Here is a 25,843-nt window from a genome sequence, read left to right as displayed (position 1 = left end):
CTAAAAATACAAAAATTAGCTGGGCATGATGGTGGGTGCCTGTAATCCCAGCTACTTGGGAGGCTGAGGCAGAAGAATTGCTTGAACCCAGGAGGTGGAGGTTGCAGTGAGTAGAAATCATGCCATTGCACTCCAACCTGGGCGACAGAGCAAGACTCTGTCCAAAAAAAAAAAAAAAAACCTGGAGTATTTGCATAGAACCCACACACATTTTCCCATATACTTTAAATCATTTCTAGATGACTTGTAGTACCTAATATAATCTAAATGCTATGTAACTTGTTGTTATACTGTATTGTTATTTACTTGCATTTTTTAAAAATAATTTTATTGGTAAAAAAATGTTTGTTTTATCTATTTTGAATATTTTTCATCTGCAGTTGGTTGAATCTTTGTATGCAGAACATACAGTTAGGAAGGACCAACTGAATCTGGAAGGGGCAGTAGGGAACAAAGAATTTACTGATTGTTCTTCTTTGCCCTTGAAGTTAGAGATTGAAGAAGCAGTTTCTAGAATTGGAAAGGCCTAAAAGGGGTTACAAAGTGGTATTTTCAGGAGAAAGCCAAGACTCTATCAGGGCAAGTTGGAAGAGGAGGAGGGAGAATTTGAAAAAAGATGAAAAATAAGGAGAAAGGTTTTTTCCGTAAGAAAACATTTCATATATTTTTAGGTTTTGTTTAGGGGTATTGACATTATTTTCTTTCATCTCATGATTAAATATGCATTTATTGAATGCACATGTGTATTCAATACAATATTCAATGTGTATTCTACATGTGTAGTATTACTTTCATTTTAAACAATGCATTCCAAGTCCAAGCAGCAGTATTATAAATTTTAAAAAAGCAACCCACATTTAGATTGAGATTTTCCCATGATTGTTGAATGATTCAGTAAAAGTGAGTGAGTAGATGAAATGAGTTAGTGAAAACCAACCAACTTAAGAGTGAGAAGTAGGTGTATTTGGAAAATATCAGTGATATATAATTTATATAATGTACTTCCATGAGAAATACTTGCTATTCTGTTAGATTGCTAGCAGAACTTGTGTTCAAAGTTAACCAGAATAGTTAAGCCAAGTTAAACATATTTGCAGAAGCTTTTTAGGTTAGTATACAATTGTATATTATAGAGGAATTATTGATTAGACACACTTATTAGGAGAAACTTTTTCTCTCTTAAACTTCCTATGAAGAGATAGTTCTTAGTATAAAGACCAGTGCATGAAGAGTTGACTGGAAATCAAAGAGAAACTTGTTATCCTTGTTTTTCTTTCTGAGTGAAAAGCAAAAGGTAAATATCATGGTGAAATGGAAAAGTAAATTGGATTTTAAATTTTCATGTGAGTTTTCCCAGTTTGAGGTGCTCAGATTTCATTTAGTGGTTAGTTTCATTTCATTTAGTTATAATTGACAAGACCTCTTAAAACGTGACATATCCACTTGAGGGCTGAACTTTTTCATGTACTGTTAGGTGAATGCTTTTACGTTTTTGGATGGTAACCCTGTTATATAACATTTGTTATATTTAGTATAACATTTTACATATATATATGTGTAGGTATGTATGTATACATATTTATGCATAATTTAAATTATTATTACATTCTAGGAGATAATGTTGTGGTTTCTTTCTCCATTTTATTTAATAGAGCTTTTAAAAATAGGTAAATATGCAGTAAATCTCTAACCAATAAATGTTGTATTTCAATTGATTTTAACTTTTAAAAAACTTTTTTAAAAAGATACTCTAAATGTTTCAGGGAAGGCTTGAAGGATTTTGTTGTCTCCTGATTTCGTGGGTTGAACTGTGTCTCCTCAAAATTCATATACTGAAATCTTAATCCCCAGTATCTCAAAAGGTGACTACATTTGAAAATAGGATTGTTGCAAATATAGTTAGCTAAAATGAGGTTATATTGGAGTAGGATGAGCCCCTAGTCCAGTATCACTGGTATTCTTATAAAAAGGGGAAATTTGAACACACAGGCATGCATGGAGGGAAGACCATGTAAAGACACACAGCAAGAAGATGGTCTACCAGCAAGCCATGGAGAGAAGCCCAGGACAGTTCCTTCTCTCACGGCTCCTTAGAGGGAACCAGTCCTGCTCACACCGTGATTTTGGACTTCTTGTCTCCAGAATAATGAGACAGTAAGATTCCATTGTTTAAGCCACTTAGCTTGTGGTAATTTATTATGACAGCCCTAGCAAACTAATACATCTGGCTGTATGTCAGTAGTGGCTGCCATATGGAATGATATGATCTCTCCCATGCTAGAGACAGACTTTTTGTTAGAAATTCCAACTCCATGCCCCAGCTCCTAGGACTTTCCTTGTTCTACTCTTTAACATTAGACATTTCTAATGACTACTGAGGTTGAGCTGTGATATAATTTTCCAGGAGGACCTATAGAATCATCTGAAAATTCCTGAATAAGTCCATTCTCTGTTTTGTGAAATTCATAAAAAGAGGTAGGTTGGCTACATACGTATAACACACACACCTAGTAGGAATGCTGGGCTCTTGCTTTGACTGTATGTTCCATGGCCTTGGGTCACTCACTTAACTTGTCTGAGTCTCAGTCTTTTTATTTGTAAGATAGAAGTTAGTCTTTTTGTGATGTTGTGAGTCTAAATTCAAATATCTATTACATAAGCCAAAGTAAGTGAATATGTAGTAATAACACTTAATAGTTTTCATGGTTCTTTTTCTCACCATTTTCATGTATTATCCAAGTGAAAAATATCTTTGGTTAAAAAAAAAAAATGGCAAAGTACAGGATGTCTTATAATGCAAAGCACAGTGTCTGCTTCAGCCATCCCCAGCCTCCTCAATGCCTAGCTTACTTCCCAGAGGAAACCACTTTTAACAGTTTCCATATTTAGCTCTTTTAGTGGTTACCACCCTGACTTTAATAATATGCTTATGCTACATTTCCTTGATGATCAACTCTAGACATTATCTCTTTGCTCTCCACCACTTACTACTTTTAAAGTGAAGAATCACTGATTCAGCAGACATTCCCGATTGCCTACAGGTCCACCGACCTCTTTTGGAGTCTCATTCTCTATGGATCTAATTTGAGCAAAGAACTTTCGCTTCACTCAAAGGAAACCAGGGATTAGATGATCACGGGGCATAGCACAGGACAAGAAGGTGTTTGGCTTAATTACTCAACGTCAAATTGGGCCTGAGTTGTAATGAGTTTACTCTTAATATTTTTCTGTCTGACCACATTTATTTTAAATAAAATTAAAACAAAAGACGAACTTAAAATATTTTATGTTACTTTTACAAAAAGGGAAATTATCTACCCTGATAGCTCATTACTTTAAGAAGTACCACTTATTAAGAGATACTTAACAGGTATGGTGCTTTATTCTTCAATTTTAAACATGAACTAAACTGCTATGAAGATGTCAGTTGATCATCTGTGGTGCCAGTTTGATTTGGTTTTGCACCCTTCCCCTTCCAGAAATTTGCTACTGGTTATCCAAAGAGTAAGACATAAGAGAGAAAACAGAGTTGAAACCATTACTGTTTCTTGGAAACATGGCATTTCTGCAATTCAGATTTTTCTGGAAGTGCTATAAAGTAAATGACTTTGACTTATAATTTAGAAAACCTCATTATCATCCATAATGTCAGGAAAACATATTTTAGAAAAGTTTACACGTTGACCATTTTGGGTTTCTTTGAGCACTGCTCAAAGAATGTGACACATCTGTTGCTCATTTCTAACTCCTGATTACGTTGAATGACTCACCAAAGTGGAGTCAGAAAACCTTGATGTTAATGGAGTTTCATATTTAGCTACTATATATGCCATAGTCACAGATATATATTAAAGCGTAGCTTAAGAGGAGATATTCAAGGATATGTCTGCAAACGGGGCAATCCAATTTGGTGGTGGGGTGAAAAGAAATGTAGAAGGGGTTGTGTTTTCAGCACTTCCTGCTGCATACCAGCCCTCTTTCTGGAAATTCTTTCTTGCCTTGTTGGCTTCACGATAGCACTCTTTCCTGGTTCTTCTGCTCTGACACAGATTTTTTTTTTTTTTTTAACTAGATCATCATTCCTCATATGTCTTCAATAGGCTTTTAATAAGGTGTCTGTTACTTTTTTGCAACACATCTGCCACTTTTTCATCGGCCCCCACCGGTCTTTACTCAATATAATATATCCAGAGCCCTACGTGGATATATTATGTTGTTTTTTGCAGATGACCCTCACATCCCTCTCTCTAGCCCTTGCCTCTATCCTGAACTGCAGGCATGTTCACTGGATGTTCCTACATGGACAACCCAGAAATTTCTCAGACGTAACATACCTCAAACCAAAACTATCTTCTTTCACTCTCCTGTCAAACTCCCTTCTAGGTAACAGCCTCATGTTTTATCTATTAATACAAGCCAGAAAACTAACGCTTCGGCTCCGTCCCTTCCTATCTCTCAGAGTTCGTTTTACCCACAGCTTGCAAATTTTTATTCCTCTTTTTATGCCCTCTTCCCTTGTCCTAGTCAGATCTTATCCTGTTTCTAGATTACAGCAATATCTTCTATAGCTGGGCTCTCAGTCATCAGCTTTTCTAACTCTCCACTTTAAAATTTTATTTTATTTTATTTTGAGACAGAGTCTCACTCTGTTGCCAGGCTGGAATGCAGTGGCACAATCTGGACTCACTGCAGCCTCTGCCTCCCAGGTTCAAGCGATTCTCCTGCCTTGGCCTCCCGAGTGGCTGGGACTACAAGGGCACACCACCACACTCAGCTAATGTTTATATTTTTAGCGGAGACAGGGTTTCACCATGTTGGCCAGGATGATCTCAATCTCCTGACCTTGTGATCTGCCCACCTCGGCCTCCCAAAGTGCTGGGATTACAGGCATGAGCCATCACCCCAGCCTTACATTTTATTTTTGGCCAGAGCTATTTTACTTAATAGAGGTGGTAATCATGTCATTTGCCTGCTCGAAAATCCTTGATTAGATCCTATGACTATCAGGATACGACTGAAACTTCATAGCCTGACATCTAATACTTTTTCCTCTGTGCCTACTGGTCTTTACTCAATATAATATATCCAGGGCCCCATGTGGAGCGTAACATACTGAAGAGGCCTGATAAATAAATGAATAGATGAACAAATGAATGATGGAGTGGATAAATGAATAAATTACTCACCAGGCATTGAGCCTGCCAAACAGATGCATGCCTCATGCTGCCAAGAAAGCTATTCCCCTCCTTCTGATACGGGTGAAATCCTATTCAATATGTCATTTTTTAAAGTTTTTTTAGACTATTCCAGTCTCAATCAATTGCTTCTCCACTTGTGATTCTGAGACATTTTATTCATGCTACAGTTGTAGCAGTTAATATATGTCAAGGTTATTTATATGTATGTTGGGTGTTCACAGAGACAGGGACTCTTGATGGCAGTGAAGACTGAGCTGCTAGCAAAAAGCCTGATGCACTTTGGAAATCAATCCATGTTTGAATTCCCACCACCACTAACTTCTTTCAGTCATATTATATCTTTCCTGAAGTCCTACAATAGCTTTGTAAGTGTTTTCCCTACCTCCATTCTCATCCTAAAATCTACTCCTCATTGTCCTACTAGATGAATGCTTTTGTTCTGAAAATGAAAAGTTTGCAGAAATGCCAGAGCATTGATGAAATTAGAGGTCAAGATTCCTGATTTAGAGGTCACTGTCTTCTTAAATGCATCCGAAGTTTCCACCTTTTTTGGTGACTAAAATTGTTTTAGAGTTTTAGGCACCCTGGGTTGTGAAATAAATAGAATATCATTTTGTGGCGTAGTAGAGATCTTTCTGTAAGTTTTTAGCTGCTTAGCCATTTCACATTATTTGTACTTTGTGAGTAAATATAGAGTGAGGAAGAAATGTTCCTGGGAATAGGAAAGAGACATATCTAAGCCTGAAGTGAACTTAATGACTTTGTGTTTTCCCTGCTAACAAGAGTCTTGGAACCCACCTGGGTTGTATCAAATAATACAATTATTGCAGTTCAACTAGGTCATGTTTGTGTGCACACAAAGTTTGGATGTGGCAGAAGTAAATGACCAGACATTGTTCACAGAGCTGTAGTTTGCAAAACAGCAAAGGTTTTCAGACTTGAGAAAGGGAGTGAGTTCAGAGAAACATCAGTCTAACCGAAGTGTTTCTGCTGCTGCTGCAGATGCCACCGTTAATTGGAATTGCTTATTACTTCAGTTACTTTCAATAGTGCTTTGGGGGATACTCTTGCCCTCATTGTCTAAATCTGTCCCTGTCACTAGTGACTGGATAACCCAGGGCATTTTAACAGGCATCCTATTACCTGACAGTAGGCATCCAGTTTCCCGTATTAGAAGTAGACATTTCTCCTGGGATTTTACCTTCTGTTCAAAGCTTGAACTGCTTTGGTAGGAAAAATGTGGTCCTAATAATGTTTTCCAGTCACCTGTGGCTTGCAAAGTACTTAATGCTTATTAACTCATTAATCCTCTTCATGAATCCAGTGAGGAAGGTAGATGTCAAGTTATGTTTTCCTCTTTCTAAGGGCTGTGAATCTGAAGCACAGACTTGCACAGACTGTTTGGGACATATCCGTGGCAAACTCGGAGAAAGGGGCCTATCATTTTGAGATGTTCATACCCAAAATCTAGCAGCTGATCTTTAAAAATTGTAACTTCAAGGTGGCTCTCCCCTCTGTAGCTATCAATCAGAAATCCTCAGTGGGTAAATCTAGCAGGAGGCATTGGCTGAAAAATGAAGCTTTGAGAGCAATAACATCTGCTCAGTTGGGTGGGGAGCAGATACTTGTAGTGTCAAGATTGTGATGCATGGTCTTGGGATTTTTCCAAGTTCAACATGTTTGTCAGTCTTTTGAGGCCCCTATTTATCCACGGGGTAAGGATTTGTTTAACCAACTATTTCCTCCTAATCCTTGCAAAAACATATATGAAGCACACAACAGCAGATGAAACCATAGTAGGAATTCTTTCAAAGGACCCAGTCTATGGCTTCTGTCCTTCCCCATTCTAAATCTGAGTGGTAGAAATGTATCCTAGTAGAAGATTGGTATTCGATGCTTACTGCTAAAACTGGAATGTGAATTCCTACTTCTAATTAAAAGCTCTCATTGCTGTTCCTTAGATCTATTGGTTAGGTGATTTCTTGGGTTCTGGCCAACCATAGAGGGGAACTTTAATCTGCACGCTTCTTAGAGAACCCTGTTGCCACCTTATTATTTTCCTAATGAAGTATACAGAGCCCAAGGACATGTAGATTGTTTATTCATCCATGTGTGCACTTACTCATTTAGGAAGTACTTTTTCATTATTCACCATGTGACCACCATGTGCCAAGCTCCTGGGGGTACTGATATGACCAGGCTTATGAGGGGGAAGCAGGTGGGCCATTTAGCAGGAGGCCTCATATTCATAAAAGGCCTCACATTAAGACTCTTGACATTGCTCCCAAATGAAGTTTTATTTTGGTTGTAAATAAGGGTTATTTACAAAATACAAGCATTAAAAAATATGTGAGAGTTTTGGTAATCCTGCTTTGGCATTGCATAACATCATAACGTGTCCACAGGTTTCAAAAGTGGAAGTGACCTGGGCTGGTGAGAACCTCTTGAAGTTTGTAGAAATGGCTCAGACACCCTCCTTGTGTCTCATTACTCTGTAGGAGATCAGGCATCCTTCTCCCCAAGAAACAATGCAGATGGTACCCCAGAATAAGAGAACATCCGGAAGCAGCCGTGGAATATAAATGTTAGACAGCTGGAAGAAGCCACAGAGAGCCTCCAGTGCTTACGTGTCAGTCAAGGAAACTGACCTGAAAGAGGTGTGGGGGGACATCCCTAAGACCCACAGGCAGTTCACGGCACAATGAGACTAGAATGGAAGGTTGGTAATCTGAGGAGCTCTGCTGTTTCCTCCATAGAATTGGGCCCTTGATAAACATACGTGTGCATGTGTCTTTATAGCAGCATGATTTATAATCCTTTGCGTATATACCCAGTAATGAGATGGCTGGGTCAAATGGAATCTCTAGTTCTAGATCCCTGAGGAATTTCCACACTGTCTTTCACAATGGTTGAACTAGTTTACGGTTAATGGGTGCAGCAAACCAACATGGCAATGTATACATATGTAAAAAATCTGTACATTGTGCACATGTACCCTAGAACTTAAAGTATAATAAAAAAGAGAGAGAGGCTAGGCGCGGTGGCTCACGCCTGTAATCCCAGCACTTTGGGAGGCCGAGGCGGGTGGATCACCTGAGGTCAGGAGTTCGAGACCAACCTGACCAATATGAAGAAACCCCATCTCTACTAAAAATACAAAAATTAGCTGGGTGTGGTAGCTTATATCTGTAATCCCAGCTACTCAGGAGACTGAGGCAGGAGAATCACTTGAACCCGGGAGGCGGAGGTTGCGGTGAGCTGAGATCACGCCATTGCACTCTAGCCTGGGCAATAAGAGGGAAACTCCATTTCAAAAAAAAAAGGGGGGGGGGAGAATTGGGCCCTTGACAAAAGAGTGGCACTTATACTATACTGTGCTTTACCCTGTTACATGGTCCTCTACACCACTCCCTAGGCATGGGCTGATGTCAGCTTCTTTCTGTTCCTTCCTTCCTTCCTTCTTTCCTTCCTTCCTCCTTCCCTCTTTCCCTCCCTTCCTCCCTGCCTTCCCTCCTTCCTTCCCTCCCTAGGCATAGGCTGATATCAGGTTCTTTTCCTTCCTTCCTTCCTTCCTTCCTTCCTTCCTTCCTTCCTTCCTTCCTTCTTTCCTTCCTTCTTTCCTTCCTTCCTCCCCTTCTCCCCTCCTTCCCTCCCTCCCTCCCTGTTTCCTTCCTTCTTCCCTCCCTCCCTCCTTCTCTTCCTTCCTCCTCCCTCCCTCCCTCTCTCTCTCCTTCCTTCCTTCCTTCCTTCCTTGCTTACTTCTTTCTTTTTTTATTTCTTTGTCTACCCCCATCCTCATCACTCTCTTTTTCTTTATCTCTCTGTCTTTTAAATTGAGTGCATCCTGGTTTTATACTTACTGCCAGTGTCTTTTTGCTATACTCCTCCCTTGTTCCTACCAGCAATAGAGGTTGGCCCACATCAAAAGCAGAAAGTTTGGTTTTAATCAGAATAATATTTGCATTGTGAGCTTTGATCTTGACTTCTCCTGCCTGGGGCCAGAGCAGGACCTCACCGCAACAGTGAACTCAAGTCTGCATGTTCTCCTCTCTGAATCTGGGATCACCAGGATGTGGTTAGCACATTGTGGAATGAGTGTCGCTGGGATTCAAAGCCTGCAATGAGTTTTTTTCAGTAAGTCCCAACTATATGAGAAAGAGAGAGGGAAAAATCCCACATAAAGTAAGCATCTCCCTTCTCCCCTCAAAACACAAAAAAGACAAGCTAGACCAGATTGACTATTTTCCTGTTTCATCCTGTTCTTATTCCTTTTCTTTGAGTTTTAGACAAGTATGTTATGACAAAAATTTAACTCCATATTTTCCCTGGAGTTTCAAAATTCTTTGAGCTGCCTCATGGATAGTACTGCTCAATGTGCCAAAGACTTCAAACTCAACACGACAAGCCCGAACTTAACATTTTCTCCTAGAAACCCGCTCTTCTGGCTAGGCGTGGTGGCTCATGCCTGTAATCTCAGCACTTGGGGAGGCTAAGGCAGGTGGACCACTTGAGGTCAGGAGTTTGAGACCAGCCTGGCCAACATGGTGAAACCCCATCTCTACTAAAAATACAAAAATTAGCAGGGCGGGGTGGTGTGTGACTGTAGTTCCAGCTACTTGGGAGGTTGAGGCAGGAGAATGGCTTGAACCCAGAGGCAGAGGTCGCAGTGAGCCAAGGTCATGCCACTGCACTCTAGCCTGGGCGAGAGAGCGAGACCCATCTCAAAACAAACAAACAAACAAACAAGCAAGCAAACCCTGCTCCTTTGGTTTTTGTAATCTGCCACCAGGCTCCCCAGCTGGAAACCTTGAATTCATCTTACACTCCTCTCTCATTCACCATGTTCTGTCAATTCTGCCACCTAAACAAATCCAATTACTGCCTTCCTTCCACTCCGTACGCCACACAGCTGCCAGGGAGATCTGTCTAAAATGCATATCTGATTGTGCCATCCTCCTCCTTGAAAAGCTCTGTGCATTCCCCAGACTGAGTCACACATGCACACTCTTAAGCATGAGATAGCCACATGGCTCTGGCTGCAGCTTAATGAGGTAGCCCTGCTATAACCCATGCTGCAGCCACACTGGATGTCTGACCACACCGTCATGGGGTGTGCTCATGAGTGCCTCCTGCATCTTTGCTCCAGTTAATCACACCACCTGCAATATTCTTTCTCTTTCTTTCACAGCTGGTCACATTTTGTTCTTTCTTCTAGATTCAGCTCACTCTCCCCACATTTAAGTCTTCCACGGCCTCTCAGGTACTTGGCTGCGTCATCCTCCCACTTGGATTTGATTTACTGGAAGGAACATGGGCTTTAGAGTTTCACAAACAAGACTTAAGAACCTGTCCCACTCCGAATGTCATTGCTTCAACCATAACATAGACACAGTGCCAACTTCACAGAACTATTGAGGGAATTAAACAAAGAAACGTTTGGCTTCTGATAAATATTAGTTTCCTTTCTATAGCAAATTTTATGTAGAAAATTGCATAGTGGTTAAGAGACTGTGGCCCTCAATCCAGAAGATGTGGCTTTAAAGCCTAGCTCCACCTCATACTTACGTGAGTGACCTTAAACGATTACATTTGCTTGAGCAAATTATTCTGCTTTCAATGTCCTTATCTCTATAATAATAGTACCCGCTTGATAGGGTGCTTGGGAATATTAAATGAGATAAATATAAGGTTATTGTATTTGGCACACAGTAATCACACAGTGGGTTTTGGCGGTAGTCTTTTTTTCCCCCTATACTTGCCCTGCGGTATCATAATTATTTGTTTACACATTGTTTTCCCTATTAACCTAAGGATTCCTAAAAGGACCAGATGGTGCCTTACTCAGACTTGTATCCTCAGCTGCTGCCGTGGAACACAGTGTAAGTGTTCGGGAGTTACTTCTTCAAATGGATAAGGCCTGGCACGTTTCATATGAAGTTTTACTCCTGGACTGTGGTGAGCAACACAATCCGAAATTCTTCTAGGGTACTACCCCATGCTCACATCCATGCCAATCTCTATTTTTATTATTTATTTATTTATTTTTAATAGAAATGGGGTCTTACTATGTTGCCCAGGCTGGTCCCAAACTCTGGGCTTAAGCAATCATCATACCTCAGCCTTCCAAAGTGCTGAGATTGCAGACACGAACCATCGTGCCCAGCCTCAACCTCTCTTTAAAACCCACTTCAAAGTAGGCTTCTCTAAGAATGTTTCCTCCATGTTACCCCAAGTTCATTCAGAGCTCTCTTTTAAATCTCAGTTCCAGTTGCTTTACTGATTTTTTTAAAATGATTATTTCACACGTATGTCCTCAGTGGGCTTTTTTTTTCCAGTTGTTAAATTATTTCATGTGTTTATTTTTCATTTTAATTTTGGGGGCTACATAGCTGACATGTCAATGATAGGGGACTGGACTACCTCCTTTCTATGATCTGTGAGTGGTCCTGCTGTCACCAACAGTAGCACAGTTGTTGTGGGGCTTTCAATGAATAGTGTTACCTGGTCAGGTGGCCTCTCATGGTAGCATCTTTTTTCCCCATCTTCTTTTTTTTTTTGAGGCGGAGTCTCGCTCTGTCGCCCGGACTGGAGTGCAGTGGCCGGATCTCAGCTCACTGCAAGCTCCGCCTCCCGGGTTTCCGCCATTCTCCTGCCTCAGCCTCCCCATCTTCTTTTCTTTTTCTTCTCTTTCTGTTCTCTCCAAGGGCCCCTCCAGCCTTGAATGAGTGTTGTGATCCCTGTTTTAGACGAGAGGAACTTCCATTCCTGCCCTGGATCCCAGAGTCCATCCATTTAAAACCTGTTCTCTCCTCTTTCCTATCTGTGGCAGGCATACACAATGCGGGTTGTTTCTCACCCTTCTCACTTCAGCTTAGTTGACTCCAGTGGTGTTGGATGCGAGGAGACATCCTCCTCCTTTGCTTGTTTATTTTACACACATACAAAAACACACACACAGATTTTAAAAGTGTGCCCCTTGCCGGGCGTGGTGGCTCACACCTGTCATCCCAGTGCTTTTGGAGGCTGAGGTTGGTGGATCACTTGAAGTCAGGAGTTCAAGACTAGCCTGGCCAACATGGTGAAACCCCATCCAACACAAATAATTAGCTGGGTGTAACGGTGTGTGCCTGTAATCCTAGCTACTCAGGAGGCTGAAGCAGGAGAATGGTTTGAACCCAGGAGGCAGTGGGTGCAGTGAGCTGAGATCATGCCACTGCACTCCAACCTAGGTGACATAGTGAGACTCTGTCTCAAAAAAAAGAAGAAAACAATTGTGTCACCCCAATCCCATATGTGAGACACAATCTAGAGGGTTCTGTACAGGGCAGACATAAAACAGATACAGGTCGGGCACAGCGGCTCATGCCTGTAATCCCAGCACTTTGGGATGCCAAGGCGAGCGGATCACTTGAGGTCAGGAGTTCAAGACCAGCCTGACCAACATGGTGAAGCCTCATCTCTACTAAAAATATAAAAATTAGCCTGGTGTGGTGGCGCATGCCTGTAGACCCAGTTACTTGGGAGGCTGAGGCAGGAGAGTCGCTTGAGCCCTGGAGGTGGAGGTTGTTGTGAGCCAAGTGTACGCCACTGCACTCCAGCCTGGGCAAGGGGAGTAAAACCATGTCTCAAAATAAATAAATAAATAAATAAATAAATAAATACATAAATAATAAATAAAATAAAATAAAACAGATACAAATATGTGCTGAAACACTGTTACCCAACAGAAGTCTTAAGAGCAGTATATTTTAGATTTCAGTTAGTAGGGCTAAATTCTATTATAAAGATGCTCAGAGAGCTTGACGTAAATTGAAGCTCCCTGTTTGGGTTTAAGTTTCAAAAAACGATGAGGCATGGTTTTGTTTTGTTTTAAGCATGTTTTTCTATCGTCTTCATGTCACACCCTCGAGCTGAAAGTGATTCTTGATTAGGGAGAAGACAGAAACCAATTAAGGGCTTCTCCAGTCCAAATGGAGTGATTACTAGAAAAAAGCTGCAGCGTACTCCACTTGCATTTACACAATCTCAATGCATTTGTTTTCTTAGAAAAGAAATTTAAACACTTGTGATGCAATGGAACAGAATTTTTTTTTTTTTTTTTGAGACAGAATCTTGTTCTGTCCCCAGGTCGGAGTGCGGTGGTGCAATCTCTGCCTCCCGGGTTCACACCATTCTCCTGCCTCAGCCTCCCGAGTAGCTGGGACTACAGGCACCTGCCACCACGCCCGGCTAACTTTTTGTATTTTTAGGAGAGACGGGGTTTCACCGCGTTAGTCAGGATGGTCTCAATCTCCTGACCTCGTGATCCGCCTGCCTCAGCCTCCAAAGTGCTGGAATTACAGGCTTGAGGACTGGGAACAGAAATTTTTTAATACATTTTTCCTAAATCTGTCTTTTTCTTTATTTTCATATGGAAACAGAAATTTATTTGTCAGGTGCGTTTTTCTTCAGAATAATTATTTTTCTGCTCTTCAGATGACAGAAATGGTAGAAATGAAAAGAGCACACACACCTAGCATTTTCTTCCATTATATAAATTTGTATCTTTTATCTCATTCTCTGGATTCGGATATTCTAATTATTGTCTGGGTCCCTGTACTTTTCTCTTTTCCCAAAACCTTGTTCACCTCCCTCTGGGACAGAGCAGTTTCCCTTCCTGGGGATACTGAGCTGCTAGTTTTATTCCATTCCGCCCACAAATCTAGTATTGCTGCATCTCTAAAGTCTCCTTGATCTCCTCCCACGTAATAACTTATTTTACCCTTCCATTGAGTGATCAACCTCCTGGGTAAAAAATGACAATCCAGGAAACAGATGATCCAGAGTGACTCTTCTTGTTATAGTATTGTGAGATCATTATTTCGCACCTCTACCCATTCCCTAGCCTAATTAAAATGTCTGGAAACATGGGTACCAGAAATAAACTGCATAAGAAAATAAGCACAGACCATTGAAATTAGATGGTTCCATCATTAAAGGTCTGTACTTTTTTTAAAAAAAATTTTGAGACAGAGTTTAGCTCTTGTTGACCAGGCTGGAGTGCAATGGCACAATCTCGGCTCACTGCAACCTCTGCTTCCTGGGTTTGAGTGATTCTCCTGCCTCAGCCTCCCAAGTAGCTGGGATTACCAGCGCCTGCCATCATACCCAGCTAATTTGTGTATTTTTAGTAAAGGCAGGGTTTCACCAATGTTGGCCAGGCTGGTCTCAAACTCCTGACCTCAAATAATCTTCCTGCCCTGGCCTCCCAAAGTGCTGGGATTACAGGTGTGAGCCACTGCGCCTGGCATAAAGGTCTGTACTTCAAGAGATATATCTTTCAAACTGTATTTATATTCTCCTTTTTAATATTGGAGACTAAATTTTTGTAAGATCTGGTTTTCAGATAAGCACTTGAAATAAGGCAAAAACAAACAAACAAACAAAAAATACGCTTATTACTAGACCTAGTTCATATCTTAAGGAAAGAGGTGGATGTCGTCTGTAGAGAAAGCGAAGCCAAGGAAAGGATCCACACTGACCTCACTTTCTGCAAATTGGATGGTGGTGGTTTCTCTTGTTTCTTTTTATCAGTTCCTCCACCAACATCAATATTTGTTGGGAGGAAAAGCCACCTGGCAATGTAGGATCAACAAATAGGAGAAGACATCACAGTCATGACTACTGTAGAGTCAGATGTCGAAGTAGCTATCAGTATAAACTTGTAGGAAGAGATGTGCTTCCTGATAGAAAATACAGCTAGGATGCACACAAATGATTCCCAGAAAATATAGTGGCTGGTTACAACCAACTCCCATTGGTTAGTAAGAGAACAACTACATGTAGTAGAGAGAACACTGAGCTAAGAGTTCAACCCTGTTTTTGTTCTCGACCCTGTCCAACAGCAAACTTGTTTTTGAGTTTGAGTAAATCATGTAATAATATTATGTATTGGGCATGTACTGAGCATTCTTTAGGCATCGTGTATATGCTGATCATCTATTGTGTAGGAAACCATCCAAAGCTTCATAACTTAAAAAACATATTCTTTCTTACATTCTGGGGATTAATGTGCACAGCCAAGCAGTGATTTTTGGGGTACCTTTGTATGGTTGCAATTAAAGTGTCAGGTGTTGGAAGGCTCTATTCACCTGACTGCATCCCCTAGACTGAGATGGCTGGATCAGTTGAGGATTCTTGGAGCAGCTCCCTCTGTACAGCATCTCCATGTGCTTGACCTGGGCTTCCTCCAGCATGGTGACCTCAGATAGTGGGACTTCTTACATGGCTGCTGGCACCCCCACCCACTGCAACCCAGAGTGAGTATCCAGGAGACAGGAAGTGGAAGCTACTAGTCTTTGAAAGTCTGGGCCTAGAAACTGGAGCAACATCATTTCTGCCATGTGCTCCACAGGTCAAAGCAGTCTCAGAGCTCCCCCAGATTAAAGATGAGGAGAAATTGACTCACTTGTCAATGGGAGGAGTGTCAAAGCAGGTGCAGTCATCTTTACTTTACTACATTACTTAATACTCCAGAAAAGGCTCCAACTGGGTTCCTCTTGTCCAGAAATCTGCTTGAAAAAAGGATATAAAGAACTATTGCCAAATGGTGATCAAAATAATCAACTATATTGGTACTAAAACTGTGCCAAAAGCTACACTTCCTCCAGCTGAAATGGGGGCTTGTTCTACTCCTTTTGCCCTGAATTTCAAATAGAGGGACCCTGGGTCTAACCTGGCTGATCCACACAGTCAGATGCCTTGTCTGGAACTGAGAGAGAAGATGCCTGGCTGGACCTGCCAGGTGGTGCAAACAGGTCTAGGTCCACAGGCCAAGAGAGAGGCTGGAAGTCTGTCATTATTTTGAGGCACCCACTGGTAATGTGCTTAGGTCTGATTAGTACCTTCTCCGCATGTGGTGGGGAACCACTGAGATGCACCTGAACTTTCTTTCAGTCCTGCCCTTTCTTAAGAAGTAGAGCAAGTCTCTATCTCTTCTAAAAATGTGAGGAGGGCAGGGATGTGTCGGGCATTTTCTTCTTTCCCCTACCATCCAAAACTCCAGGATTATTGGCCATCTTTTGCATAGAAGAAAACTTAGGCTTAGAATAGATTCACCAAGTTTCCAGAATAACAAGCTGATAAGTAATAGAAGCACATTCACAGGACGTCATTCTCTCTCTCTTTCAACATCTCAAAAATCGAACAAAGGTATGCGTGGCAAACCTTACTACCTCCCCAACACACTACTCCCAAGACCCACCCCTACTTATCTCTCTACATATCCCTTATTACCTTATCATCTTGCATAGTGTATGTGTACTCGTTCATATGTTTGCTGTCTGCCCCTCCTCCCACTATAACTGGATCAAATGTAAATGATATCATTAGAACATAGAAGAGTACTCAGTTAATACCTGCTGCCTTTAGAATGTCCCCTTTATGAAGCTCTCAAGATATGGGCTGCCGTGCACCAATCACTACTGGCTGTAGGGTACTGGCACATTGCTGAAGTTCTGGTGCTGGTGTAGACTCACTGGGACTTGAATAGCATGAGGTCAATGCATTCCACAGGAAACTGTGGCAACACTGTGTGCAGGTGGGATAAGTCTGTTTTCCAGGTAAGATGTTCCTGGCTTAGCTGCTGTTTTCTGTGACAAGTTTTGTGGACAGGAACAATTGCCTGCCTTCCCAGAAGTGCACTTAGAACCTCAAAAAAACTGGCTCTTGGGCAGATCAACAAACCATTGAATGCAGTTGCAATTTAAAAATTTGAGCCACAGAAAGATACTGTTACTTGGCTGGGTTGTGACTATCTTCCCTGGGTAATCCGTGCAGGACTTTTGACGGGAGTAAAGAAGTGGCATCTCCCATTTCATCCGTCAGAATCATCATTTAGGAATTATCAAGAATGAGAGAGAGTTAGTCTTGGAATGTGCAGAAAGGTATACATGGCAGTTAATAGTATATTAATAAAAATGTCACTGTGCTGAAGAAACAACCGAGCATGATAAAAAACTACTATGGAAAGAACTTTTCATTGTGGCACTCTTGCTATGGCTTTAGGTGTCTGATTGCATTTAAGGCTCAGAACAACCCTCTAAGGAATGATAATCTCCATTTCACAGATGAGGAGGAAGAAGAACAAAGAGGCTAGGTGATTTGCCCAAGGTCTCACAGTAATGAGTGTCAGAATCCAGATTTGAACCAAGACAGTCTGGCTGTAGAGCCTATGTTTAAACAGCTATACCACCAGATCCTTCTACTACCTTTTTGGTGTTTTATTGTTAACATAAGGTCTAAAGAGTGTACAAGCAAGCCAACTAACTTGCACACTCTTTGTGTTATTGAAATATATATGCGTGGTGTGTGTATGAACACTTTATATACACGGTGTACAATTATAAAGTACTTTGGAGTGGGAGGGGGTTTCGAAGTTTATTTCAGCTTCCCACCCAGTGCAGGGGTCCCCAGAGAATCACCATTCAGCTTTGCTTGAACTTTAAGGTCAGATGAATAAAAATACTAAGGGTCAACATAAGCGCTGATGCTAATAATTGCTGTAACTATGAAAACAAACTAGAATACAAAGGACAAAAAAAGGTTCTTAAGAGAGAATTTTAAAAAGACAACTGAAATCCACCAGAAACACACAAAGTAGTGACTAGGCTTGGGAACCCAAATAAATTAATAAACACTGGAAAATGGAGGAGACTAGGGTGAGAGAAGTATAAGCACTATATTTCTGGCCATCTGTAAAACATAAACACTTTGTTTGTTTTGATTAAATAAATATTTTTGTGTTTGTGAAAAAATCTCTGGGATAATCATTCATATAATTAGAAATAAGATGCCTGCCTTCTAAATGGGTATAGAATATAAAACATAGCCTATTTGGGAAAAGAAATAGTGGAAGAGAAACAGTAAGAAAACAAATGAACAATAGCAATGAACCCCAATGTGTAAGCTCCATGGCAAATACATAGCTTTACATTTTCCTATTAAAACATAAAATATACCAAAGTAGATTTAACAATGATATGCATGATTTGTATTCATTACCCAATGACTAAAAATATTCTAGCCAATTATAGTGCTGTACAGTATTTCGTTGGTTAACATCTTCTCTAATTACTTGGAAGATAAACTATGCCTTATTCAATTTGGTACTGCCAATGTATAATTGTTGTATGATTGGTGCTCAGATATATGTTAAATGACTTAATGAATTTTTAAAAAATGAGTGGATAACAATATAAGGAAAAAAGTATTTAATGAAAAAATATTATATATAGAAGAGTGGGTGATTATAAATGTATAATCAATAGTGAAGACATAATGAAATGGAAACCTTATGTGCCAAAGAGCATTGCTATAAACGACTTGGGGCAAAAACTGTTGAAAATACAAAGATTTGGTGGTAAGAGTGTGGGCTTTGTAATCAGTCATATCTGGGTTTGAATCATGGCTCTGATATTTAGTAGGTTGGCCAATTATTTATCCTTTCTGAATCTTATTTTCATCATCTGCAAAAATGGGACTAACCTCATTGTGAGGATTAAGTGAGGAAATGTAGGTAAAAGTGAAGGAGGGAGAGATGTATCCTGTTCTCAGTGGTTATGCAGCATTTGGTCAATAAATATCCTGAGAGTGGGAACCCTCTTCTAGTCATTTTCACAGTTCTTTCGTGCCAGTATAATGCCTTGTTCTATTAAACATTCAAATAGATGCTGAGTATAGAATAATTTTAAAAAGAAGATCAGCATAAACTCTGCTTCCTTGCTTAAAAACAGAAATCTAACTGTAGTGGCTTTACAAATTAGAGGTTTGTTTTCTTACATAAAGCTCAGACATAGGTGATGAGGTGTGGCTCCATGAAGTTATGAAGGACTCAACCCCCTTCTCTCCTTCAGTTCAACCAACCTTAGCACTTTCTTTCCATGCTCCAGGTCACAGAATGGCTTCTGAAACTCTAACTATCATGGCAACTGCCGTGACTTGAATGTGCTCCTCAAAAAAAAAAAAGTGTTTTGGAAAGTTAATACCCAGTTCAACAGTGTTGGGAGGTGGGATCTAGTGGGAGGTGTTTAGGTGATAAGGGCTTCATCCTCATCAATGCATTAATGCCCATTATTAAAGAGTTTGAGGCTGTGAGTTCCATTTCTTGCTCTCTTGCATGCATGCTTTTTTTTTTTTTTTTTTTTTTTGCCTGTCTATCTCCCACCATAGGATGATGCAGCAAGAAGGCCCTCACCAGATGCCAGCACCTTGATATTGGACTTCTCAGCCTCCAGAACCATGGAAAATAAGTGTCCTTTCTTAAAAGTCACCCAGTCTGTGATATACTGTTACAGAAGTACGAAACGGACTCAGACAGCCACAGTCTAGGTTATAGGAAGAGGAATGGCAACAGTCAAGGACATTTCTTCCACTTCACTTATCTCTCTTCAAAAACTCGCCTGGAATCCCTACCCACAAATTCTACTTATCTCTTATACCATCCATTACTCCCTATAAAGAAGACAGAGAAATGTGAATTTTTTAGTTTTCTCGGTTTTATTTTGTTTTGTTTTGTTTTTGAGACAGAGTCTTGCTCTGTCATCCAGGCTGGAGTGCAGTGGCATGATCTCGGCTCACTGCAAGCTCCACCTCCTGGGTTCAAGTGATTCTTATGCCTCAGTTTCCCAAGTAGCTGGGACTACAGGTGCCTGCCACCACATCCGTCTAATTTTTTTGTATTTTTAGTAGAGATGGGGTTTCACCATGTTGGTTAGGCTGGTCTCAAACTCCTGACCTCAGGCGATCCTCCCGCCTCTGCCTCCCAGAGTGCTAGGATTACAGGCATGAGCCACCGCACCTGGCCGTGAGTTTTTTTTAAGCTGGAATCTTAGCCACCCCATATACAATAGAGATTCTAATGTTAGTGAAGAAAGGGAGAATTGATATTAGGGAGGCAACAAAGAATCTGTCAAAATGATTGATGGTTTTCTTGGATGGAAACTTCTTGCATCACTTATTAAACTCTACACTTATATATTTAACAATTTTCTGTCTAGTGGGTTTACTTCAACTGAGCAGGGCCTGGGGTGGGGTCCTAAAGTAACTGATGGAGCTTTCCTTTGTGAGTTTTATGTGATATATATTCTCTGAGAGATTGAATTTAGAAAGTAGGGCAATTGAAAATGGCTAGGGATTCCTGAAGGGTATTTATTAATTTATTTGACTGGTAAGACATACACCAAAAAAATCAATAGGGGCAAAACAAATACAACTAAAAAGTAATTTTTCTTCACCCTTGGTTCTCAGTTATTCAGCCCCTGTTTTTAGAAGTAACCACTGTGACTAACCACTATTTAAATTTTGTGTAGACTTCTGGATGAAGTCACTGCATATAATGCATATATGGGTATGTAATCTGGTTTTTTTTTTTTTTTAAGCAAATGAGACTGTATCAGACATACTTCTGTGCACACAGAATATTTCACTTAAGAGTATTTCTTGGATATCTTTCCAAGTCATACTTGAGAAGCTGTCTCATTGTTTTTAACAGCTGGCTAGTATATCATTGCATGGATATACCATTATTTATTCTCTTGATGAACTATATATACACCATAATTTATTTGGCTGAACATTTTGAAGAGTCCAATATTTTGCTGTTATAAATAAGACTATAATGAATAACCTTGGAAATATGTCATTTTGTGTATGTGTAAAAGTATTCCAAGAACTAGAATTTATTCTGAGTCAAAAGACATTTGACCTTATGACTTTGAGAACATTGCCAAATTACTCTCCATAAGTATCGTGGCAGTTTTTACTCCACTAACAGTGTACTGAGAATATATTTTTGCTCATTACATGTGTGACCAAACACTTGGTCTTCTTGGAAAGGCCAAGGCAGGAGAATCGTTTGACCCCGGGAGTTCAAGACCAGCCTAGACAACATAGCAAGACCCCATCTCTATAAAACAAACAAACAAACATTTTGGTGTTTGCTCATATAAGAGACAAAAAAAAAAAATCGTAGGTTGAGTATCATATTGTAAATTTAAGAGCTAAAAAAAATTCTATTTATATTCTTTGCCCATTTTTCTCTTGGGTTGGTTAATTCTTACAGGTTGTCTTTATAGTTTAAGGAAATTAGTCTCTTATTAGTTGCAAATGTTTCCAATTTGGTTATTACTTTGTTTATGGTATTTTTCATGCAGAAAAAAATTTTTAACTATTATATAGTCAAGTTTATTGACTTTTAAATGGCATGCAGATTTTACATCATATGTAGAAAAGTTAAGATCTCACATTAAGATTGTTTTAATAGGTCAATTTTTTCCTAGTTTTGTTTTTCCAAAGGGTAGCACAAAGACCAGTGTAACTACAAGCTACCAGGAAGCCAATTTCAGCTCCTCCTGGAAGAAAGAACTTTTTAACAATTAGTCCAACAGTGGAATCAACCCCTTCTTGTTGTAGTTTTCTTCAGGGTTTGGTAAGCTAACCATTTCTAAGAGTATTCCAGGAAGCCTGTTTTTCTTATTTCTGCAGTCCTCTATCTTCTTTCCAGGAAGAAATTTACATTTTACAATGGGTATCATTACCAGGCAGTTCTTGGAAAATAAGCACATTTAGTAATGGGATATATAAGACTCATGATATCTATTTAATAAATAGCAAAAGAAATTTAATGGAAATCATATAAATTGTTCTAGAGGAAGAAGTTTTTTGACATAGTTCAGTATAGTGGTGACAGACTGAGCTTCCAAGTCAGAAATACTAATTCAGATCCAAATCTCTGCCTAGCTGTGAACCTCTGAGCCTCAGTTTCCCCGTCTTTAAAATGGAGATAGTAATACTACCTACTACATAGGGTTCTTGTCAGGCACTCTTAAAAGTCCAAAAGTTCTATGCATTTTTTAAAAGTTTAAGTGTTCAATAAATATTAGCTATTTTGTTATTACTCTATTTGGATGCAATTCCATTGCCTAGTATTTTTTTTTTTATTTCAGCAAGCATTTATTTAGTGCACACTGTGTACTAAACACTGTACTGGATTCTGGGGCATAAACAAGAGTAAACAAAGTACCTGTTCCCAAAGACCATAGCCTTAGGTTTTACAGGGGTAAGGAGGCAGGATAATAATAAAATTTACTTATTAAATCAATAAGACCCCAAAGCACTGTGCATTTGTAATCTAGAGTATGAATGGCACATATGGCAAAGTAACATGTTGGCAACGAGCCTATGAATGAATAGCAGCTGGATTGCAAAATCAAGGAGAAGATTTCCCCTACCCTCCGAACCCAAACAATCCCCTTCTTTCATCAGGTAACAAGAGATGACAGCACAGGGATCAGGTCCTAATGCACAGCCTTTCATGGCCCCAGTCCTGCTTTTCATTCTGATTAGAGGATAAAGGAAATGGGTTTCCTGGCTGGTCTCATCCTGGTAAACATTTTGCCTGCTTTGCAGAACCACCACCCTATTTAAGTGCAATTTGCTGGACCTGCAGTTGGTTGAAAACAGCAGGGCCTTTGTCAGTGAATAGAGCTGTAGTGACAGGGAGGACATTTATAAAAATGCTGGTGTGTCTCATGCCCTGTGCCAGCTGGTGCTATTAGTGCTCTTTTATGTGCCTCTTGAAATACACTATAATAAATCTTTAAAGGAAAGCCAGGGTATAATGAGTAATCAAATTCAGTCGTCTGGAATGCATTGCAGTGGTGGCTTTTAAACGTGCATATTGCCCCACCAGAAATGGAGAACTGAGAAGTTAAGCAAAACAGGTTGTTCTTGAAAATGTATCAGAGACATTTTTGGTAAAGAATCATAGTGGCCCTCTTCCAGTGGCTTTATTTTTATTAAGAACTAGCAATCCACGAGCTGAAATACACAGACTGCTGGAACCCAGCCTTGATGTGAATCCTGCATCTTAGTCTGAGTTACTATTTTAATAAAAAAGAAACACTTCTATTAAAAGTCTCTGGGTGCTCCACCAAGTATTCTCTATCTATTCAATGTTATAATCATAGAGCTTATACCATACTGTAGGAAAATGTCTGGGAAGTGATGACTGAAAAAAGCAATTTTCTTCCAGCTGGTATCTACCTGATGATCACCCCATATGTATATGGTGAAGGTGTGGAAGAGATCTCTCCAATTAAAAATACTTGATACATTTGGGTAATACAACGTGTTCCAAGTTTTCTCTTTTTCTTTTTCATTTTTATTGCTGTAGAATAATTAAAAATGATCAAAAATAAAAGAACTGTGGTTAGGTATGTATGTCTACAGACCACCCATTATTCTCCCTTCTGGGCAAAGTCTAGATCAATTTTTCCATTTGAGCTGGAGCTTCCTATTTGCAATTATAGAGATTAGTGTCGAATGCTTGGACCTGCTAACATAGGAGTTGGTTAACTGTGGCTTGTGGGTCAATTCCAGCTTACCATCTCTTTTTTATTTGCCTAGAAGTTAGTCTGTGTTTATTGTTTGCTGTAACTGTAGGTGTCAGAGGCTGAAATTTCTGCTGGTGTCCTTGTTTTGGGGGGGTCCTTGTTGTCCTGGGTTTCCCTAGAGACTCCTCTATAAACAGAACCTGAGCCTTGCAGTTCTTTTTGGCTATCATCCTCTGTTATACTGGAATCCTATTGATGTGGCGCTAAAATGGAGGTGGTGGTAAAGGAGAAGCACTCAATAACCCTACGATTTGTCTCAGTCTTCAGTGACTCCATCATTATAGATTTAAGAACATTTTAATTCCTTTCCTTGTTTATAGTCTTGCTCATTTTCCTGTTGGGTTACTTAACTTTTGCATATGTTCTTTATAGTTTTAAGAAATTCACCTCTTGTTAGTTGCAAATCTGTTTCCTATTTGTCTTTTGACTTTGTTTATGGTATTTTTTCATGCAGAAAAAATTTTAAATATTAATAAATTTTACTATATAAAATTCTTCACAAGGTCTTCAGGGTTTTTTTTCACCCCTTAGTAAGTGACACAGGAAGGCTAGATGGGGCTGGAGTTGGGTATTTCCCTTCTCCCAGGTCAACTGGGCTCTCTCTGATAAAATCTTACTAGGTTAGGCTCTGGCAAAATGGTTTCCCTCAAAGACAGGTTGTGTTAAGGAGAACAGAACAGTCTGGGTGTATTTAAAAATGGTTACTTTTCCCCTCCCCCTGCAGGAGGGATGAGGGGATTTTTCTTTGACCTTTACAGTGCAAACCTAGTTAAGCTTCAGCAGGTAAAACTCATACAAATGTGCCTCACCCACCTCCCTCAGGCTGGGTCTCCAGGAGTTTTTAATCTCTGAAGCTAGGCCAGGCTCAGTCTCCAGTAATTAGTAAATTATCCTTTAAATGTGTCTACCCAATGTTGGCTCCAGTATTTCTGCCCCAACTAAGATACAATTCTTTGTATTGACGCCTCTTTTCGGTTTTAGCAGTGGTGATGTGATCTGTGACTTCACTTCTCTGATAGACCTAAGAAGAATTGTTGATTTTCAGGGTTTTTTTTTTTTTTTTTGGCTTGTTTCTTATTGTGAGGACAGGAGTGATAAATACCATGATTATTTACAGAGCCAGAAACCAAAGTCTACCACCTGTATTTGTATAGCTTGTGAGCTAAGCATGTTTTTTGGCATTACCAAATGGTTGAAAAAAATTTAAATAATTTTTTGTGACATGTAAAAATTATATCAAATTCAAACTTTAATACTGTGTTCATAAATAAAATTCTGTTGAAACATGGCCATTCTCATTCATTTATGTAGTCTATGGCAGATTGAGTATTTGTGACAGAGACTGTATGGCCAGCAAAACTTAAGTTATTTATCATCTGGCCCTTTACAGAAATGGCTGCTTTTTAGTATACTCTAGACATAGGTCCTGGTTAAGTCTGAATCCCTTGACACTGTGCTTGAGTTGAAAATCAAATGACTGGGCACCTGTCAAGGGCTGGAGAGGATCTTCACATTTAGAGATGAGCGAAGACACAGGCCTTCTCTCAAGGAGACTCTAGGCTTGTGGGGAACACTAAAGGGACAACCAAATAAGAATTTAACTGGAGCAGTTCAGAATGAAAGGCTATGGAGTTCGTCTTGGGCCGTAGGGAGTCATTGGAGTCCATCCTATTTGGTAGAACAGGAACTTCTTGATGATGGGCCAAGGGCTGGATCTTTTCAGGAGTGCCAAGCTCAGGTGGACATTGATGTATTGCACTTTCTGAGAACTGAGAGGTTTCAGCCCCAATCTTTCCAACAGTAATGGCTGCTGTGGCCACTTCAGTACTGTAATGCCACTTTCAAATGCATGTTTGATTTTTTTATTTTTAATTTTACCATTGTGATTTTTTTATTTTTCAGTTACCAAGAATTATGCTAATTTGAGGAAAGAATGGACTTGTGCATCAGAAAAGTATTCAAAGGAAACCATCAACCTAATTTCAGAAAGTAGAGACCAGTGAAAGTCCTAAACATTTATAAAGGGTAGAATGCTTGGACATTTCTGGGTTGATTGTGAACTCTGCCAGTAGTGTTTATCCATTTGCTCTGCCCTCTGAAGCCTGCTTAGATTTCGAGTAAAAGGAAGGATAAACCACAAATCGTTTAGTTCACATATATCCTATAATACATGTATGTTATTATCTCTGTAGAGAATAGGAGAACTTCAGAACT

The 25,843-nt window shown here is 39.8% G+C and overlaps 1 protein-coding gene and 1 long non-coding RNA gene across 3 annotated transcripts in view; one reads left to right on the top strand and one right to left on the bottom strand.

Moving 5' to 3' along the window:
• Positions 1-25,843, top strand: part of SNTB1 (syntrophin beta 1) — a 300,877-nt gene that overhangs the window by 29,544 nt on the left and 245,490 nt on the right. The window lies entirely within an intron of this gene.
• LOC117079125 lies at positions 8,939-18,318 on the bottom strand. Its single transcript, XR_004435269.1, has 3 exons — positions 16,595-18,318; positions 15,646-15,748; positions 8,939-9,313 (listed from the first exon to the last, which is right to left on the bottom strand). It is a non-coding gene; the product is annotated as an uncharacterized LOC117079125 (long non-coding RNA).

The sequence above is a fragment of the Trachypithecus francoisi genome, unplaced genomic scaffold, assembly GCF_009764315.1.
Source record: "Trachypithecus francoisi isolate TF-2019V2 unplaced genomic scaffold, Tfra_2.0 Lachesis_group7, whole genome shotgun sequence".
Lineage (NCBI taxonomy): Eukaryota > Metazoa > Chordata > Mammalia > Primates > Cercopithecidae > Trachypithecus > Trachypithecus francoisi.
The sequence above is the reverse complement of the archived record's forward strand: the minus strand, read 5'-3'. Positions and strand labels throughout refer to the sequence as shown.